This window comes from Gallus gallus, chromosome 1 (assembly GCF_016699485.2).
Source record: "Gallus gallus isolate bGalGal1 chromosome 1, bGalGal1.mat.broiler.GRCg7b, whole genome shotgun sequence".
Taxonomy (NCBI): domain Eukaryota; kingdom Metazoa; phylum Chordata; class Aves; order Galliformes; family Phasianidae; genus Gallus; species Gallus gallus.
In genome coordinates, this window is record NC_052532.1 from 49,284,517 (window position 1) to 49,301,981 (window position 17,465).

At 48.4% G+C, this 17,465-nt stretch overlaps 1 long non-coding RNA gene across 3 annotated transcripts in view; it reads right to left on the reverse strand.

Moving 5' to 3' along the window:
* LOC121109327 overlaps positions 1-17,465 on the reverse strand; it is a 33,512-nt gene that overhangs the window by 3,141 nt on the left and 12,906 nt on the right. Inside the window, exons 2-3 of one of the 3 annotated variants that reach the window (XR_005848763.2) lie at positions 1,930-17,465; positions 1-310 (exon numbers count right to left, since the gene is read on the reverse strand). The exon at positions 1,930-17,465 is cut by the window's right edge and continues 11,679 nt beyond it. This is a non-coding gene — a long non-coding RNA (uncharacterized LOC121109327). The other 2 variants (XR_006932666.1, XR_005848758.2) reach the window with 2 other exon arrangements.

The window sequence follows — 17,465 nt, forward strand, 5'->3', positions numbered from 1 at the left end:
CTCCATGCACATGTTCTTGCTGATACTATTTCTCCACACAGACTTTCATATTTTCTCTTCCTCCTCGCTGTTGGTCTACAGCTGCCATTGCAGGGTTTGCTATGCAGCCACACTCCTTCTACTAGAGGGGCTGAGGTGGGCTCAGAGCCAGCCTCCAGCCACCAAGTACACAGAGAGGTTCAGAACTTTCTTCTCAGACCTTCCCCTGCCCAGCAGGTGAATGCTTGATGCTCCACCTGGCCACGAGGTTGTTCTCTGCTCTGCCTTTTCCTCCTCAGACAGACACTCTCAGTGCTTCATGCTTATGTGCCTGCTGGGGAAAAGCTTTGTCAGCAGTTATGCTTTTATGCTTTTAAACTGTATCCTCATCTGCATGTCTCCAACTGCATGCAGGAATTTTGAGAAGGGTTTAAAAAAACTTGGTGATGATCCTCTTGCATTAGGCCAGATCTGTGTCCTGTAGTCCCGTCAGCTCAGGATGTGGATGGTGGATGGGAATCTGGAGTGAGGTGTGGGTAAAAACTGAGAATGAAAAACAATTCTATGTATGTTGGCAAAAGTCCTAGCAAAGAGATGGTTCTTCCAGCAAATGCTCTTGCCAGGATGGTTTATTTAGTTTGGATAGCTAGAATAGGGTCTGGTGGCTTAAAGAAGTTTTTCTACCCTAGGAGAGTTTGCTAGAACAGCTGCATCAGCCTGTGTATTCTGCACAGTTCACGATAAAAGCAAAGCTCAGGAATTAACAGAAAAGAAAGCCATCTTCACTTGCCAGTGAGATACTTAGCTACTTAATCCCTTCCCGGCCATCCTCCCAGGAGCTGGCGGAGGCCTGCTGCACATGGGGAGAGCAGTGCTGACCCAATGCAGACTGTGACCGCATGCACATGTTTGCTGCTGGGTGGCTGCTGGCTTAGAGGTGGTGTTGATTGCTGCAGGTCCCTTGGCTGGAAAGCCGCCAGAGGAAGAGCAGCAAGAACAGGGCCCTGGCTAAGCAGAAAGAAAGAAAGGAAGAATGGAAGACTTTAAAAGACATTAGAACTAGATGATCTTTGAGATCCCCTCCAACCCAAGCCATTCTATGATTCTTTGATTCTCAAAGGAAGGGAAAAAAAGAAAAATGAAGGAGCTGGTGGGGAACGATGTTGGCTAGGCACAGGGGAGCACAGAGACTTTATGGAAATGAATGAGCTTGGAGTGCGGTGCAGCTGCAGGCACACCGCGGGGCATGGCAAGGTACCTGATGGCAAGCAGAAGCTGCAGCTTGCCAAGGCTTGGGGAGCTGGGCCTGGCACAGCCAACTGGCTCAGCCATAAGGGCCACCTGGCAAGGCTGGCAGGGACGGGTCCTGTGGCCACTGGCTGCCCCATCACCTTGCTCTACATAACCCTCCCTGTGCCTGCCCCATGGCATCACCGATAGCACTTTGTAGTGCTTTGCTAGGGGCGGAAAGTACATAAGAAGCTTTCCCAGGAAAAATCAGAGTACAGATCATCTCTGTTTTCTTGCCTAGCACCCAGCCAGGAGCCCACACTCGCTGTCAGAAGGCCTCTGGAGGTTGAGAAATCTCATTCATAATAAAACTTCCCCCCCCCACCCCAGTGCTGGCAAGAGTTTCCAATGTGCCCGCAGCGTAGGAGGGATGGCTTCCGAGAGCGGCTGACAAACCATGCCAGGCTGAAACGAGGTTTGGCCCCCACACCTCACCCCGTGTGCCAGGGGGCTGCCACCCCCAGGTCCACTCCAGTCACACAGGGCTGGGACAACAGCAAGAGCCACGTGAGGGGAATTGAGGTCTCCCAGGGCTGCAGTGGTGAGGGAGGGAGGTGAGAAGGGGGGGCGGCAGGACAGGGTTGGCCTCCCAGCACTGCAGCTGTGCTGGTGCCCGGGGTAAGGTTCGTTTTCCTTTCCCGCATCCCGCCGTCTGCTCACCTTCGCCTCACGGGCGAACCGCTACGGTGATAGCTGCAGCATGCTGAGTAAACGTTGCACTGCGAGTTGTTGGTTACAGTTAATTAGCATTAATTTCGCCTTAAATGGATCCTAGTTGTGCTCGTTTTCTCTGGCGCTGTGGCTGGGAAGCTGCTGAGCAGAGAGCTTGGGATGGGGAACGCGGTGGTTCCCGGTGACAGGGGGCACCCAGGGCACTGCCGGCACCTCTGTGTGTGGAAGGGACGGGGCAGGACGGGGTGAAACCAGCACGACGTCTGCTTTTTGCACGTTCTGCCTCCTCAGCGACCTGCGTGAGCCCGCCGCGGCACCTGCATCCGTGACACCACAGGGCAGGGCGCGGGGCTGAGGGAGGCGCGAGCCGGGGCGACGGCGCCATCTTGTGGGTGAGGGCGCGGGCAGCGGGCAACGGGCAACGGCGCCGCCCTCCAGGGCTTTCCTGCGTGGCTGTGGGCGTGCAGGGAGCTGTGCTGCGTCCGGAGAGGCAGGTGCTGGCCCCGCTGCTCCAATGCAGAGCATTCAGCTGCCTCGGAGCGGGTGGGAACCTGCGAGCAGCGCTTGTGGTCACTCTGATCGTTGTCTCCCGCCCGGGGCGAGGGCTGTGGCATCCAGGCGTTCTCCTGCTCACCCGTGTTTCCCACAGCCTGGAGGGCTCTGGGTATGAGCCATGTGGAATTTATTTGTTGTTTGTTGTTTTTTTTTTTTTCCCCGGAAGATGTCAAAGGACTCCTTGGAGGTGAAATCCCCCTCGCCCGCCGGCTTCTCATGCAGGCTACAAAAGGAGGGATGTGGAGGGGAGCTGCAGGGAGTGCTGCCAGGTTGAAGCGAGAGCCCCTACGAGCGCATCAGGCGCCTGGTGATAATTCAGTCCCCGGGATTCTTTCCAGTAAAGCAACAGAAAAAGAGCAGAAGCAGAATGATTTGCAAGGCAGACTCATTTTGTTGGTGAAAGGGAATCATAAAAGCACCCCCTCCTTTCCCTACGGTGGTGTCAACACCTTTCTTTTTCTGGTTTCCCTTCTAGTTGCTGATTGTTCTCTTCCCTGGAGCAGTTCAACTGGTAGAAATCTAGCGAGGGCATTGGCAGCTTTTTCTTCAGCATCATCCAGTCCTGCTGAGAGGCACTCGACACAGAGCGGTGGTAAAATGCTGGCAGAGGTAAAGCCCTGCTTGTTCTAGCTCTCCTATCGCTCTTACCACCAGCCAGAGGGAAGCTGTAAGCCACAGAGGCCGGGGTTAGAGGAGTCAAAGAGATTGCGAATCCTCGGAGGTGCGTGTCTGCATTGCCGCTGGCTGGGTTTGCAGCGGTGGGGGATTGAGCTGGTCTCTGACAAGGCAGCGAATCCAGAGCTGCTGTGCTGGGGAATGCTCTGAAACGCTCTCAGGCAGGCGCTGCAGTCAGGCTTGTTGAATTGCTGCAGCTCATCTCTGCGCCAGGCGGTGTTTCTCTTACGGCTGGTTGCGGTGTTAAACGCTACGGCAGTAAAGAGGCTTTGTTGTGGTCTCTGCAACGTTGCTTTCGCCTTGGCTAGCAGCAGTCTTTTTGTTGGAATAAATACTTTCCCTGGAGTTGGCTGTGGGGGCATGTGTGGGCACGTGTGTGTGCCGCTGCTTTTGGGTATACATTGGACACAGCTGTGAACAGGCAATTCTGGTAGGTTCAGCACTTGCCCAAACTTGTTGCTCGCGAGCGCCAGAATGATGTGCTCTTCCTCACTGTTGGGAATGCTGGCCGCTGTCATGAGCTTTTGAAAATGCTTGAATGAAATTAATAGATGCTTTCCAGCCACATGCAGAAATTGTTGCTAGCATCTGGCCCAGTGCTGTATTTGGTCTCAGGAAGTGGTCAACTTTTGGTGCATTAAAGGAAGGACCAAACTTACAGATCCCGACCAACCTGGAATGGGACAAACAGTTCCCTTCTCATGCAGCAGGGACCAACTCACATGCAGCAGCGTACTGTGTAATGTATGGGTGCAAGTCCTACAATGGCCCATTCCTTAGGAACTTTGTAATTTTTTTCCTTTGGCACAGGTGTCCTGGTTTGTTCCACCTGAGTTTCAGGAGGATCAGTCCTGCTCCAGGCTGGTTATAGAAACATAAAATACCCCCGCTGTCCCTCATTTTCCTCCCATCTATGTCTCCAGTCCAGAATCCCCCAAACCAATGGAATTATAATTTAATATTCAAAGATTCAGGCTCCCTTTAGGCTCTTGGAAACAGAATACTACCCTGTTAATAGTTGCTGGGTAGTCATTTCAAAACCATTTCTTTTCAGCAGGCACTACCCATAGCAAATTCCAGCAGAGAATGTGTTTCTGGCCTGCCGTGCCAGTAATCCTAGAGCAGAGTCTTACATGTGACCTCTTTTGAAATGCCAGAACTATATATTTCTTAAAATTCCAGACAGCAGTATTTCTAGGACTTGGCATTTAGAGTGGCAACAGGGTTGTTTATAGGAAGAGAAGGGAAAGGACAGAAGGAGGATGTTGACCTAGCAGCCCTACAAACCTACCGCACTTAATCCACTTATCACTCTGAATTCCTGAAGCAGATAAATGCTGATAACAGTTAAAACACATCACTGACAGGAGCAGCACGTTCTGTCCTCTAGAAATACATCATTGCTGGAAATTGCAAAGCTGTGCTACCATGGGGATGAGTGTGATATAAGAGCTGAGGAGGCCCTCACTGTTCAGCAGAACTCTTCCTTAGGAAGGTAGCTATTCCCTCCCTCCCCCAGCTATCTTGAAGATGCAATTCAGGCCTGAGCAGTGCTGTTGAGCATGGTTGTGACCCCACATCCCCCCAGAGCCACAGCTGCCTGATCTGTGCCTACATATCTGAAATACCAAGTAGGCCCCCAGTGTCTTGTTACCGCTCTTGATTGTCCTTGCTGCTCAGCGTTAAGACCTGTGAGGAGCAATTTGCAGCTGAGACCAGCCCTGTGCAGCTCATATCAGTGTGTCTTGGGGAGAGGAGTTCCTCTTGGCTAATCTGAGCTAAACCTTCCCTGGAGGAGTGCAGCTGCTGCACCAGCCTCGCAAAGCCACACAAAGCCACTTGCTCCTCTCCCCATCTGTCAGGGCTCTCCTCAAGGTACTGAAGCTGGCCCCGGGCCCAGGGGAATAGAGCAGCCGCAGCTGTGCACAGCCTCCCTGTGTCAAGACCCCTTCCTCCTGAGAACCTGTCCCAGGTTGAACAGGGGAAAAATGCTATGAAGTGAAGGTTGTTTTGGAGCAAGTCTTGCTCATACAAACTCAACAGACAGGGTGATTTTTGAATATGCACAATCTACAGGCTCATCTAGGTCTTAGACAGCACAGCTATCCCCCACCAGTTGCCACAGTGCAGCACCCAGTGTGAGTGGGAACCCTTGAAGTTGCAGCAGAGTGGTTTCTTGTGGTCAGTGCACATGTGTCTCAAGAAGTCTAAAAGGACTTCTCTAGAGAGAAGCAAAGACCTCTCAGACACCAGGGTTTTTTGAGTCAGACACCGCTCAGCTGTTGCATTGCAGATGTCTTAGCTAAAAACAAGCTTTCATTGAAATCAAAGACTCTTTGTGAGTGTAGGCAGTAGGATCCTCCCACAAAGAGAGGGTTTTCTTCTTCAAAGGGCTCTCCTTACATTTCCCTACAATAGATTTTTTTTAAGGTTTGCCTGCAGTGCGAAGCCGGTTCAGAGCCAGCGTCGTGTGAATCTGAAACATCACAGCTGTTACGGATGAATGCACTGTCTGGTTGTTCTCACTTCTGCAATACGAGCGCCTTTCTCTGAAGTAACCTAACCTGTGGAGGGAAGTGTTGGGCAGCAGGGAGTGCAGCAGGGCTGTTTCTCTGTGCTGACTGCTGGTGCAGGTACTTGTTTCCCATTTTGAAGGCAAAACAGGTGATCTCATGCCCAAGTAGCCACATAAAGAATTAGTTTGATAGTGCTCCTCTGCTGTGAGCCCACACCCTCTGGCACTGCACAGTAGCCACTTGAGTAGGAGAATTTGAAGTGCCCTTATTTCAAAATCTGGATAGTCAGTGCAGTGAGGTAGTCAGGAATAGCTGTTCCAAAACAACTGTATAAACAAATTCCTACAAAATTATGGTAATGTGCCACTTTTAAGCTTGTCCATTGCTCCAGAATCAGTTGACTTGTTGAATGAATTTGACCACGTTTACCTCAAATGACCTCAAGCTGCATCAGTCAAAGCACGTTTTTCTCTGTATTCCAACGTGGGGCTTTGGTCACTACAGAAGGTGACAAAGTTTGCTTTAAGTGCGTGTGATGTTTTATGGTCATTGGAAGACAAAGCTCTGTGCGTTAAAGAGCTTATAGTCTAATCTTTTGACACCTGCTGGTAGATATAACACCGTGATAATAGTATAGAGAAATGCACCACAGTGCAGGGAGGAGTCTGACAGAAAAGCAGAAGAGGTTGCATGTGCCAGGAACAGCTTGCCAAAGGCAGCGTGTGTCTGTCCCGCCTGTCCCTGCACAAACGGGAGGGGATCAAACAGCCTTTCCGGCGCAGGAAGACCTCGTGAAATACAATCTCTTTTTGCCTTCTGGATCTTCATATCTGGTTGCTTCCTTACAGCCTTTTGACCTTACCATGGGCTCTAATCTAAAAGTCATCTTCCTGTTTCTTTGGTTGCTTCACTATGGAGGTAAAAAAGTTTTTTTTTTTTTTTTTTCCCTTCTGCTTACTCGCACGTTTGTTCATATTAGAGCATTTCCAGCTGCTATCTTTTGCTAATTTCCAGAGCTCCCCTCTAGGAATTTGCACACTGCTGCTATTTCTGTCTTTTAGGCATTTCAAAGCTCAGAGAGAGAGTCCTTAAGAAAGGGGGAACATGGGAGAAGGGTTATATAACCTAAATAAAATGGTTTGGCTTTTTCCCTGGCATGTTCCTCTCAAACTAATGGCTCCTGGGATACTGTAAGAAGATGGATCTCTCCTCTGCTTTTTTACAGCGATGCTTTACAGTGCCTTGTATAAAAACTGCATTCATGTGTGTTCTGCTGGGTAGAGATGAGGAGAAGGATGGTGATTTATTTTAGAAAATAAGGCCCAGAAGAGACTACTCAGGTTATCGCTCCCACTGTGACTGCAGGATTTTCTGTTGCCTTCTTTCCATAACATTATATCTAGTGCACACAGGACTGTGCACTCACAAAGACCATGTCCCTCGGGACTTCATTGTATCCTAGTTGCTTTTACAGCCAAGAACCCTTTTCTAATGATGTAACCTAAGCTCTTCCTTACTCTTAGGCTATTGTACTTGGCTATGTCATCTGTAGAGGATTTTCCTTAATTTTCTTTAACTGATGTTACTTCCCTGAAGTCTTTTCTGGACAGTGGTTGTGCCCTCCTTCTGTCATTCCACCCCTCAATTCTCCTTAGTAGTCTGCATTCAGTAGCATTGTCAGGGTTGCCTCTTCCGATGCTGGGTCCCTTCACACAGAGGTGGATACTGCTGTTCCGATGCAGCATTACTGCATGATGACAGGAAAGCAAGCCTGGCTGTGTTCTGGGACCACTTTTTTAATGCCTTGTTATGATCCTATTCATAGATGCTGAACCCCAGAGAGTGCCATCAAAACCACGAATGGAAAAGCTCTACTTTACCTCTCTGTATTTTTCCCCTTTTATTTTCACGTCTGTGAAAGAATCCTGACTCCATCGTTTTGTGACAAAACTTGAATGCAAGTTTCCAGTTCTTTTCCCTTTTTTAAGTACAACAATGCTTTGCACAGGCCTCCTCTTAAAGGGCTTTTTTGTGGTGTTCTATCAGCTACCAAATAAATGGATCCGGAGTCTGATGTTAAATCCAGATTTGGCTGGGATGCCAAGTGATCCTATATCCCAGGCTCTTTACTAGACTCACTCTTAGCTTTTTTTTTTTTCCTTTTATTTTACAAAACAGAGAGCAAACTCTGGTGTGGTTCCCCATCTGTGCTTGTTCATCCTCTCTTGTAACTCCCTACACCATTGCCTACTGAGTTGCAGTGACAGATTGCTTTCAACAGACCTAAGTAAGGAGGAAGCACATGAAGGGCATGATCTCCCATCTCTCTGCATGAGATACTGTCACATGTAGATATTTAAGATGTGCAGTCTTCCACAAATAGTTCCTGCATCTAGCAACCACTCTTGTGCTTTGCTGCCCATTTACGGCAGCAAAAGTTGGGAGTGATTAAGCTGTGTCTTATTTCTCGTGGCCCCAGTGCTGGGCCCCACGCACAGTATGCAATTTCCTTCCTCACTCTTGTTTCAGAGACACACAGTTCCACAGATGCACCTGCTTGCACACAACATCTTCTTGCTGGCACAGAGTGATCACGTGCAGGTGTACACACCTGAGCAGAGGATTGTAACTCAAGAGTTACAGAAAACATCCAGCTAGTGTTTCTCATAGAAAATTGCTTTTCTTTTTCATAATTTGTAAGTAGTCTCTCACACCAGTGCAAAATCAGTTCACTTCCTGCTTCATTTCCTGTCTTTCTGTACGCTGGCGTTGTGCAGAGGAGCTCACAAGGGAAAAGGGGAAGCCTGTGATTGCAACAGGCTATCTCAAATCACACAGCAATTACCTAAGAGATGTGGCAGATCACAAGGGGCACGTGCTCTGCATCACTCAGTTTCTGACAAGGGCCAACACTGCTTGCTCTAGACATGCTTCTCGGCATACATTTATTTTCACCATCTGATCGTGTCTTTGGGGCAGCAATTTTCTCCTGACTTACGGTAATGTTAGATGACTGCTAACAATTATCACCCTTACAGGGGGAGATCTCAGTGTACAGCAGAAACCTGTAATCCAAGTTGCACTGCTTAAGGAAAAAGTATCCATCCCCTGTGAAGTCACCTTCCTGTACACAATGAAATACACCAGATTTACAATCTTCTATTACTGGATTAATGCACAGGACCAGGAAGTATCCATCTATAATAAGAAAGAACAAGTAGATATTCCTCCTGGAAAAGAGAATAAGACTGCCATCAGATCTTACAGTCACGAAACAAAGCCGCTTGAAAGCACCTCTTCTACTGGCACATACTACTGCAAAGTCGAATGGGATGGCATCCAGATAAAGGGAAAGGGAGTGTTTGTCCTTGTTAGAGGTAAGTGAACAACCAGAAAGGAAGGGTGCACAGTTAAAAATCAGCTGGATTTTACTACGAAAATATGATCTTTACTCTTTTCTTCCTCTACCCAAGCAAGCTATAAAGTCAGATAGGAGTAATGCTTAATACCCAATATTTAATGGCATCACAGTTGAGCATGTTTTACACAGGTTACCCGTGCCATTGTTCCCAATTTACAGGTGGTAACATGAATATGCAGTAATTTCTATCTACCCTCCACAGGCACTTGGGAGCACCAGCCTTAAAATCAGGGTCTAAACAGGGACCGGGTAGGGTGTTTTTAGTGTCAGTGTCCAGGACACAGCATGGTTTGGCCTTTATCACTGTGACAGAGATGGATGAAAATGAAGTAAGTGGTTATGGTGCTCACTGTGATCAGATGTACAGGCTAGGTGCTGACTGTTGGGGGCTCACAGTCAGACTAGGGGCTCGCCCCAATCCCTCCCCTTTTTCCACGTGGTTACAAGGTTTCCGTTGTTCCACTGCTGCACAGTGAGACAAGGGAGACCTTCAGGCCAAGAACAGAGCAATGCTATAGAAATATGGCAAGAACGGGCATGCTGCTGATTGGCTAGATTTGTATTATTGAATACTGGATATGAAGAATTACTTAGGGTAAATGTGAAGAGCCACGACAAAAAAGCTTTGCTACACTGGTCAGGGGATGTCTGCAGTACCTGCAGTACCCACTTCGCTCTTTCATGTAGGTGGTGCTTTCCACCATCTATCTTTCTCCCCTTATCACTCAGGACCTTTTCCAACCTCTAACTACCTACCAGCCTTTTTGGCTGCCATATTTATGTCACCTCCCTCTAATCTACGTGAAGCACAGCTGTTCATATCTCATCTCCTTTGTATGATCCTCCAGCTGTGCCCTACTATCTGTTCAATCAGACTGTGTTAAGAAGCATATATGCATCTTTATAACCTCTGTATTGCTTCTATATTTTAAACTTCCTAGGACTTTTGGCCAGAGTTTAAAACAGGAGAAGCATAATTTCTGCTCACAGTATGAATCTCTTGCTTTCTTTCCCACAGGTACAGGGTATGCACAGACCTCTTATGGGCGAGAAATCCTCATTACCCTTACCGCTCTTCTGGCTGCACTGAGCATCACCGCAACAGCTCTGCTAGTGTGGAAAAGAAAGGCAAGTTATTACCAAATAAAAAGCAATACCTGACATGACCCATTCTAGGAATTTATTTCACTTGCTTCTAACTTGGCTGGATTGGAACTCCCCGTGCTGAAATTTTCCGTGCTGAGTGTCTGCCTCAGGTTTATTTTCTTTTTCTAAGTTCAGTCATTCTGAGAGAAAAGATCACAGAAAAGATAAAGCGAGTCATTGATTTGTCCATTAAATAAATTCTAATAACCATTTTGACTTTGGCATGCTCTGCTATAGAGCAAAGATCTGACACGGGGCGAGAAGTCACACCAGCAGTGGGCTGGCCCTGAGAATATTCAAGCAGGTGTAGCCTTGTGATGGGTCCTTGGAAAATTGCAGTTCGTGCATGCTTAGTTTGTGGCTCTTGTCAATTTAGCAGCTCAGTTGTCTAAGGGATGCCATGCAAGGCTGCCTTTCCACTCAGCATGTCCTGTGTCTTGTGCATCTGTTGCAGTTCCAGTATGGAGGGAGAGCAGGGCTTTCCCCATTTCTAATCCTTTTTCAAGATGGGGACTACTCTGGTGCAAAGGCACAACCTGATGAAAGGAAACTGCAACTGCAGTCCTGAGCCATAGGTTGGGTACTGTAGAAAACAAGAGTCTGCAGAGTGGAGGGGATGGGGACTAGAATATTAAGCATATGCTTTGCAGAGCAAACATTAGGAAGTGATGTTAAAGGGGAAGGTCAGGACAAGGATCCCAAGGAAGCCTTTCTAGAGGTCACAGCTGACTGAGTAAAAAGAGGGACAAAATTCTGAGCAGCCTGCCTAAGTTGATTCTGAGCAGGCTGCAGATTAGACTAGACAAAGTCCAGAGGCATCTTCCAATGTCAGCGGTTCTGTGAGGCTGAAATGAGGAGACTTGGGATGGAAATTGGGACTGGGAGCCAGAGTGAGGAAGCACAAGAGCCTGGAGGAGGGTATTAAGACTGGGCTCACAGGGACCCTTGGTTGAGAAGGCCAGTAGCACAGGCTGGAACCATCTGGGTGAGAAAGAACTGAGGGTAAAGGGGAAACCACAAGTGGGGAATAAAAGAGGTGTAGAGCAGGAGAAGAAGAGCTGAAAGTAGGACTAAAAGGTCTAAATGAGTCTGGAGCCCTGTGGAATAAACTTTGAAGTTTTAATACTGGAATCTCTGTTGGCCAGGTGAAATCTACTGTTCCTTACTTCTACTCTCAGATGTTCCTTTGCAGTCTTTCAGATATCTTAAGGCTGGCTTGAATAGACCCGATGTATTTGAGAACTGAATTTAGGGAATGATGTTTGTGTAGGTATTGTATCCACTCGTATTTACTCTGTCAAGCTGCCCTCTGCCATTACAGCAGCAGGGTCTGTGCACGTGTTTTTATGTGAAAGCGATGTTGCTGATGCAGACCTTTGGCTCCAAGGAGCATCAGGCTTCAGCATGCACAGTCAGAGATAGTGAGATTGAACACAGAGTGGCAGCAGTTGGCAGACCTGCAAATCTCGTGAGATTTACCTTGCAGGCAGGCAGATGGAGGGGGAAGGAGTTGGAGGCAGAGTGACTAGGCTGGAGATGAGCCCCCACCTCTGCCTGCCTAGACAGCATCTCCATGGGGATAGGAGGGAGGCACTTCACAGCTTGCCAGTTGGCATCTCTAGACTTTGAGGCAGGCCAGCAAGTCTCAGACCTACAGGCTCTCCTTGGGGCCTGAAGAGATCATGCAGTCATTACATTTGCCCTCCTGCTGAACACAGACCATATTTCTCACCACAGCTTGCTCAGACCTGCTGGTTTAAAAATGTTTATCTTTAAGAGAAGCTATTTAGCATCCTCCTTAGTTACTAATGGACTGGAAAGCAGTTCATCGTTTTCATGTGATGTGAATATAATCATCCCACTTCTTTCTGAATTAAAACAGAGATACTTAGCAAAGCTTTCTGCCTTCTCTGCCTCTTTCTTTTGCTTGCTGAGCAGTGCTAACCCTTACCTGTGCATGAATGAAGCATATTCAAGGAGAAGCCATCCGATGTGAGCAACATTTCAGAGGAAAAGACTTTCTTCCTTCAACTCCATAACTCCGTGCTGGACCTGCCTGTTAGTGTATCACTGACTATATGTCATCATTAGTGCCTGCCTGGTGCTTTTCTCTAGACTCTGTGTATTCGCAACATCTTCCCAGCTCACAAAAATCACTGCATTCACTCTCTGAAATTCCTCTTGCACTTTGAATATGGCCCTGCTTTATTCCCTATCCTACAGCATTGTACGTGCTGTTAAATACCTATTCCCTCTGTCAGGGGTAGAGCTGATTTCTATATACGGACAGAGCCCAGTTTTACTTTCCAGTGCTTCAGTGTCAGTTGTCAGACTCCTTCCTTTCACTCAACGGTGAGAAAAGTGACTGGCCTGCATTGTGCAGAATGCCATCGTTCCATACTGTGCAAGTACTCGGAGGGTGTGTTGGCAGCTGGCTTTGATGTGACACTGGCATTCATTTCATCCTTGGGGAAATGGTGGTTTTTTTCCAAATGTCTAATTCTGTGTCTTGTCCCGAGCAGATATTGTGTCCTAAGAAGAACCAGCTAAATATCAGGAGACTGCAGACAGGAACACAGCCTCCTTCAGCAAGCCCACCACCACCTTCTCCTGTTTATGACGTGAGTATCAGAATCACCTTCCATCTCAACAGAAGTGATACCTATATGGCTGGCAACCCCATTTCTGCGCTCTGCCCTGTTCAGCTCCCCTCAGGACTGTGCATGTCTCCATCCTGTTCCCGGTGCCAAAGCCTTGCACCATGCCCTGTGCTGGTGGGCAGCACCCTTCCCTCTGCCAGCAGCATATAATTGAGCAGCGAGCATGGGGCCAGAGACAGCTCTTGGCACTGGAGGTGGAAGGGCCTCCAGAAGTCAGAAGGGAAGACTGGAGCTCAGCCTTGCTTGTAGTGCAAAGTGTCTCAAGGACATGCTTTTCTCAGATGGAGATTGATGACTCAGAGAAGTGGCAGAGAGAGAAACTCTCCCACCAACAACTTTTTAGAGGTTCTGCTGTGATACCTTTGCTGGTGTCAGTGGCATGGACCACTGCAGTGCTGAGCTGGCTGACTAGCAGTCTGAGGAAGAGGACAGGAAGAAAGCAAAAGGATACTTTTTTTGGAGCATTTCCCTTTCCACTGCTTAGAATGCAGCCCATCTCCTTTCTCCATTCCCCAGAATGGAGAGCACCGTCTGCTGCCACTCTTTGAGCCCAGTAGTGGCAGTGTCATAGGTAATAGGATTGGAGTGGCTCTCCTGAAACGTCAAGCCCAGACCTTGACTACCTCAAGTAGCCATGACCCCTAATCACATTTACAGCCCATCCAGTTCCATTTAAAATGTATTCCTTTTTTTTTTTTTTTCCTTTAACTCCCATGGGAGGGTTGCTTTGCTAAGAAGGGAATGATTTATTTCATTTATTTTTTTTCCACATGGTCTGTGGGACAAATGAGGAGGAATGAAATGAAAGTGAGTAGAGAAGGATGTTGCCTGAATATTAGGAAACCTTTCTGACTGTGAGGTCTGTAAGGGCTGGAAAAGTCTCTCCAAGGAAAACCTGTAAGCTCAGCTGCATGAATCATTTAAACTAAACAAAGCAGAGCTCTGGAGAATGTACTGCAGAGAGGAGCAAAGCCCTGCCAAAGAGGCATGGAAATCTGATAGGGGGCAGATGTGAAGGCAAGGGCAGGCCTGCCCCCTTCTTGTTCACACTTCGCTGAGTGGGGGGCACTGCTTTGTGGCCCTTCAATTTCTGGAATGGAGGTTTAAAAGAAAGCACTATATATTGTATGTGATGTGTTTATTCTGGGTAAAAAGAAATGCTTTGGGTAGAGGATGTTGCAGGTTATAAACCTTTTCGTTTATATCAAGTAATTTCTTTTTAATTCTGTCTTTTAAAAATCCGACTGGGTAGCTTCCTGCTGAAGTGGATGATTTCTGCAAGGAGACAAAAAAAATTCAAATCCATTTCTCGCTCAGTCGGCCTCGTCATGCATCCTTAGCTCCATCTTAATTACATGTTTCATCATGTTGTTCTGTTCAGGAGGCCCCACTAAGGCTAATGCAGTAAGCCAGCAGAGCCAACCTTAGGCAGAGGCAGTCCCGGTAGCTGGCTGGGATCCTGCGCTTCCAGGAGCCCTATGGACCTGGCCCATCCAGCCTTCCCCCATAGCCCATTAGCTGCACGCCAGCTGTGTAGGGCTTGCAGCCAGCCCAGTGTGCAGGGCAGGCAGCTCAGCCCTCTTTGGCAGAGCGGCAGGCAGCCTCAAAATCATGTCATGTATGCCATGGGGTGTGAGCCTGCCCCACAGTGCAGCTGCTGTGACTCGTTCAGGCATGAGGCAGCAACTCCTGCAGCAGACACAGTGCACGGTGAGAGCAGAGCTCTGAGATGTTATGGGAAACGTAATGGGGAGGAGAGGGTGAGCCCTGGGATGGAACACATGCTCTGTGAAATACTGTTGGTGTTCAACTGGGTTGCTGAACACATAGTGCTTAATTCCTGGGGAAGGGAGGGACAGATTTCTATCTGTGGTCAGCTCTGGGGGAAGCTAAGGCAAGTCACTTCTGAATGGAAAGTCACTTCTACTGATGAGATAAAGAGGGAGATCAGAGATTAGGTGAAGGGATAGGAGGCCAGCATGTGCCAGATGTGCTGTCTGTGGGGGAAAGCAGAAGGTTCAAGTCTGGAAAAAAGTCAGGGAGCCACAGTGGGCCTGGAGCTTGGAGCAGACACAGCAGACAGCAGGACTGGACATACAGGCAAGGGCTTGGAGCTGGCTGATGCAGCTTGTTAAATGGTCTGTGCTATCTTCCCTGGCAGCAAGGCTTGCCCCTGGCACAGAAGGGCTCCCAGCATACCTTCTGCAAAGCCATTCTGCTGCACATCGCTAGGAGCAAACACGCTCCCCACCATCTCTTCCAGGTGTCACCTTATGGTCCCTAAGGGAGAGTGTATGCAGTGAAAAGCAGCTTGAGCTAGTACAAAGTCCCTGTAGTGGGGCAGCTGGACACCTGCTTTGTTCCACTACACTGCCAAGCACTACAAGGCCTCTTCACCCTCCTGCAGCCCCAGAGGAGGTCATCGCACCACCCAGACCAAAGCCTGTATTTCCCTCCATCTTCCAGCTTAGCTGCCTAGTTAATGAGCAGCTTGGAAATATCAATCCAAGGGCCTTGCTTCTCCTGCTTTGCACTTCAAACAAGCCTTTTTTTTCAGCAGCAAACAGAGCTCCTGCAGCGCAGGTGAGTTCCAGAGCACAGGAGCTTTTTGAGAAGGCATCTGCCAGCAGGGAGGAGAGGCCTGTGTGCTACCACTGCGACAACAGCAGGTGCTCAGTGACCGTGTACAAGTAATTGATTTGCAAATGGCAGCTGGAGACACTAGCCTTCCAACTGGCCAGCAAAGCGTTGTCGGGAGCCTCCGTGGGAAGGAGGGTTTGCAGAAAGAGGGAACCTCTTTGGAGTTGAAGCACTAAAAGGATACCTCTTGCTCACGAGTGGCTTTGGACTAGAGCAATGAAAAAGGCTGCCCGTCATGTCAATGGGACGCAGAGCCAGGCTGTTGGGAGCACAGCACACAGGACAAGGTCCTCACTGCAAGCATCAGAGAGAGAACTGAAAATGAGGAAAGGGAAATGGGATTTTCTGTGCACGCATGTGCACGCAGAAGTAGTTGGGAATGTGTGCTCCAGGCAAGTAGGATCTTGGGAGAGAGACGTGGATAAGTGAAGTACTTTGACTTCTTCTGGAGGAGGACTGGAAACGGGAGAGCCACATGAAGCTTCTTTCACTGTGGCCCCTTCCTAATGGGGGCTTGCTCCCAGCCCCATTTCCAAATACTGCTCCACTATCATCTTGTCCTGTTCAAACCACAGTCCTGCTGGCCATGATCCAGAAAGATGCCGAACTCCAGATGAAACGATGGGGGTCAGATGACTGGCAGTCCCAGGAGAAAGCCCCTGTATTTTGCTGGTCCCCTTTGCTGTACTGTAGGCGGCCTTGCTCCCTTCACAGTCTCTCCACTAATACCATCTGCCCCTCTTAAGGCTGAGCTCCTCCCATCTTCCTGTTGCCAGAGAAACAGCCACCTTGGCAACCTGCTGTCATCCTTGAAACACACATGGAAAAGTCCTCCTGATTGTTATGTTTGATCCTTCAGGCAGATCTGGAACATCACTCAAACTGACATGCATCTCTTGTGACATGATTACCTGGGGGACCAACGGGTGCATACACATGTAGAACGTGTGTGTGTTTCTCTGTATCGGTGTGGGACCACGGATATATCTGTGGGCCTGCAAGTGCATTGATTTTTTTTATTATTATTATTATTCTTTACTCACTCTAAGAAGAAAAGACAGTTCTAGCTTGGAAAAAAAAAAATACCAGGCAATAAACAGAAATCATGCCTATTGTAGGATTTCCTGTTTTCAACAGCTGTGTACTTCAGGACCCCAGACTAGCCTCCCTTCTCATCACTGTGTGCCCAGAACAACCAAGTGCAAGAACCTCTGGCTGTTAGGCACCCAAACAGTCTTGAGAGATGCAGCTTGCTGCCTGTTACCCATGGTTCCCTTTGTGCACCACAGGCAGAGAGGTCTTTCTTTTGCATTCTGTGACAATTTGGAGGGAAGCAGGGGCATTGGCATTGTTCTCTTCTGCCTTACATTGGATAGGTAATGTCATAACCTGTGTCTATCAGCCTGAAAAAGGAAGGTGATGAAGCTGCACTGTAGAAGTTTTAGGGCAAAAATGATTTTATTTTTGTGCAAGACAGGAACTTCAGAATTTTGGAGGTCAGGTTCCTCAGAAATGGCAGGCACGAGATGAGGAATCAGGCGTGCTTAAACCTAAGCATTTTATGTGAACCCTACCCTTTTCTCTCTTCCCTTTCCAGTGCCTGGATTCGCAGCAAGTTGAGGTCTATTCTGTCCTCAAGAACAACACGAAGATCCCACAACACAGAAAGAGTCCTCCAGGCAAGGTAAAGGCTGGGGCTGTGTTCTTGTAGAATTCCCTTATGCGCTGGAAAACTCAGAGGCACCACGGCCCTAGCAGGTAGTAAATGTGCCTGCTATTTCCCCACTTCCAGCCCCATTGAAAGAGGAAAATGGGACGTGACATCCACTCACCAGCTGGGCTGCACATGTAGTGTATCTTCCTGCTTCTGACAGAACCCCTGCTCCTTCAGTGTTACTGGTTCTGGCAGAC